The following is a 3,980-nucleotide window of genomic DNA, read 5'->3' on the forward strand; positions in this document are numbered from 1 at the left end:
GTAGGTGCTGGGAACTCAACCTGGGTCCTCTGTTAAAGTAGCCTGTGCTCTTAACCACTGAGCCATCTTTATAACACCAGCATTTTGGAATTCTAACAGATTTAGGGTACCAGATCTGTGGTACACACAGTTTAAGAAAAGAGCTGAAATGAATATAGTTCTTTATAGCCACCCAGTGCTGCCTGCCTCATGCATGCACTGTCCCTAACTTCTGCTGCCAGCTGTCCACATCTTCTCTGTGGCTAGTTGCTCCTGCCACATGTTTAGGAGCTGTTCCTGTTAGCAGAGCTGTTTTTGTAGTAACTCTAAAGCCATCCTTGTATTTCTTGCTGACCCCAGTGACTTGTGTCTACCTAATCCCTATTCTGTAATCCCTATTCTGTGCCTTACTGATGTTGCTAACCTGCAGCCTACAGACCTTTCAACGTCTCACTGCATTGCAGGCCTCTGCCTATTTTTCTAGGGCATTGGTAGAAATTTTACATCATCAGCTTAGGTCAGAAAGCTGTATCACATTATTTTCTTAAAATATTTTTATTTTTATGCATATGGGTATTTCACCAGCATGTGTATGCCCTGGTATCCAAGGAGGCCAGAAAAGGGCACTGGATCCTCTGGAACCGGAGTTGCAAATGGTTGTGAGTCACCAGTGTAGGTGCTGGAAACAGAACTCTGGAGGAGCAGCCAGCGCCCCTGACTGTAGAGCCACCTCTCTAACCCTGCTGCACGTCTTCTTTTAGAAAATCATATTGAATATGATCAAAGTACCCAGTTGGCAGGGCTGAAGGCTTGGTCACTATTCCCTTTTCCTCAGCCTCAAACAAAAGTCCTGAACATCGTATCCAGAGCCAGACACAGAGCATGCTGGTTAAACATTACCATTTGCCTAGCCCATGCAATTGCTGGGCCACACCTGGATGTAAACTAATAATAGATGACATTTATGGCATGCTCTCAAGGTGCTGGGGACTTAGCAATGCTCTACATAAATAGATCTGCACAAGACAATTTTTAGTCTAGAATATTCTTTTTGAGAAAACCAATATTCTTCTTTATCTTCACATCTGCTCAGGCTAACTTCTCACTGGGACTCTTCTGACCACCCTGTCTGTGCCTCTGTCCCCACAGCTCCCCCTTTTCTGCTCTGCTTTGGTTCCCTCAGCATCCTGAATCTTTAGCGCACTAAGCCATCCATTTACATACTGATAGGCATTTGTGGCTCAGCAGTGTTCATAGCAATAGGATATTGTGGTTCTGTCTTTCTGCCCTGCTAGACACAAGCTCTAAAAAGGGAGCAGCTTGTTTTGTCTTTTGGTTTTGTTTGTGCGTTTTTTTGTCTGTTTATGTCTGTCTCTCAAGGCCTAGAGCATACATACAGGACAACAAATCTTGTGGGAATGAATAAATGACCCTCATTTTACAGATAGAGAAGCGGTCAAAAGAGGTAATTCCTGTGTCACATAGCCAGCGAGGGCTATGCTGCCTTTGTGTCTCCGCACTCAGATATGATTTCTTTAGACATATCCCCTTGCCACTCCCCTCAGAGGATCTGATACATTTCTAGGCCTCTGAGAGACCCAAGGTGTGGATCCCAATTACCCACGAGCTTTCAAGTCTTTCCCTTCCTTCAGGACACCCCCATCCTTCTCTTATGCACAGCCTTCTTCCAGACAGTTCATTTCCAGTAGGCCAGCCACTCATCTAAGGAAGGGAAGGGATTTATCCTCTAGAAACACTAGCTATTCGCTCTTCCTTGTGGAGAACCGGACACTTCTGGAAGGGTACTCACAAACAAAACAGAGCTTGCTCTGTGTACAGGTACTGTGTGTGCACGTGATGCTCGCTGCTGTTGTACCCCAGTTTCCACTCTAGCTGCAAGATTCCCTCCTTTAATTCCAGTCTTGAAATCCAGCCATGTTCCCTACATGCTCAAGTTCCTGTGAATGAAGTGGCCACCTCTCAGAGGGCAGGGGTGAAAAGGGCCACCCTTCCACAGATTGTCCCCAGGTCTTCCTCCTCACGTGTGGCAGTAGCATCGGATAAGATTCACCTGTTTGCTCCATGAGAAAGTACAGTTTCTCCTTTGTGTTCCCCCACCCTTCCCCATAGCAATAGAAAGGAAAGGACAAGCAGTTGAAGCTGTAAGTGGAGAGGCTCAGAAAGCCTGTCTGTGGCTGATTCAGCACCTCACAGTGCGGCTCTGTTCACAGTGGCCCTACTGTGTGTCCTCCTACGGTGTGTATTCACACTGTGTGTACTCCCTTTCTTTGTTCTTTCAGAGAAAGCATGTCTTCAAAGTACAGTCTCCCTCTTGTTATTCAGTTCTCTGGTGATGTTCACAAAGGCACTAATATTAATGAAGGTTCTATTCTTTTCTCTTGCTAGAAAGTCAACATTTAAGAATATTTTAGAGAAGGGAGGCAGCATATCCCTTCATTGCAGCCTGCTCAGTGGACTCTGTACTTATTTGAAAACATCTGTGCCCTATGACTGGGCTAAGAGGACAGGCTTCCATCTTTAAATGCTTCCTGTCTTGTTAGTGACGTCTTAGCTCTCTGTAATTGACAGCATTTTTGGATGTTAGAGACTGGCTTAAAAAACAATCTTTTCATAGCTGACCCTCCATGTGTTAATCAAAAAATGGGAAGAAGAAGAAGACCATTGACCCAAATCATGGCCAAATTCATTAAAGCAAGTGATTAATTAAAGCAAGCTTTTCTATTCTTGTACACAGGCTGCCTCTCCCTAAGACAGGGCTTGAGAGGTTAGCCTTGAACATGAGGAAGACAAGGGTTTTACAGCTCAGGGGTCAGGGGTTTCCAAATAGGGGATTTGGCAGGCCAAACAGACCACCTCCTGAAACACAGACTTGGTTCCAAGGTGGGTGTAAAAAGATAGTCATACACACTTTGGAAACAAAAGTAGGCTTTAAGATGGTTATAGATAACTTTTTGAAACAAAGACATGATTGTCCTTCCTGGAACAGGCAGTACAGAACCATTTGTAGTTAAGGTTACAGGTGGGGTGTAGCCTAATCCTTGAGAAACAGAGATTAATCAACAGGAACTAACCTAGTTTGTCTTTACTGTAAGATGGCTTTCAAGCCTAAGATGGAGGAGGGCTGGTTCTTCACATGTTCTGTTTCTGAGTGAGTGGCAGTCAGTCTACTGTGAACAAAGAAGACAAAGTCGGATGTAACATGGATCCTGGAAGAACACCAGGCAAAGGACCCACAGAGCCAGGGTGACAGGCCTACAACACAGCTCTGTGCTGATCTAGATGTAGACTTGAGAAACGCAGGCTCCTGGACTGAGCAGTTGGTCAGAGCTCAAAGCCACACTGCCAGCAGCTCCAAGCACCACGGGGAGGTCTCTTTTACTATCTTCTACTCTTCTCTGAAGCAGATTAGGAATGTCAGGGAGAAAAGTCGTTGAGAAAACTGCCTTGGGCAAATCTTAATGTTCCCTGTTGTAAAGCTAAGGGGACCAGAATTGGCCCATTCAGAAATGTGCTTTCATCTCATGGGGGCATCTTGGGAAGCCCAGTTCAGTTAGGGCCACCAGGGAGGCCACACTGCACTTAGTGGGTCGGTCGCAAACATGAGGGTGCCTCAGACAATCCTGTGAGGCTTTGCTAGAGCAGAGACAGCAGGGCCCCGTCCAGAGATCTGGAGGTTCCACGCAGACACCTACAGGCCAGAGCAGAGCCAGTCAGTGGCAGCTTTCAGGATGCTTAATACTCCCTCCCACCTTCAGGGGTCAGCATAGTTCTGCCTTAGTCTAGGGCCAGTGCAAATGCGGAGTTGGTTCCTAAGAGGACTGCTCCCTCTATGCTAGCCAGTGTGTCTCATTCACTGTGGCATGTCCAGGGTTAGCTCTTGCCTCAGCAGCAGGGTCCAATCGACGTCCACAAATTGTTCGTAGGTGAACAAATTCATATCTTTTCACAAGATCTAGTGGAAGAGAAAGGCAGATAGTGAT

The sequence above is a fragment of the Mus musculus genome, chromosome 11, assembly GCF_000001635.26.
Source record: "Mus musculus strain C57BL/6J chromosome 11, GRCm38.p6 C57BL/6J".
NCBI lineage: Eukaryota > Metazoa > Chordata > Mammalia > Rodentia > Muridae > Mus > Mus musculus.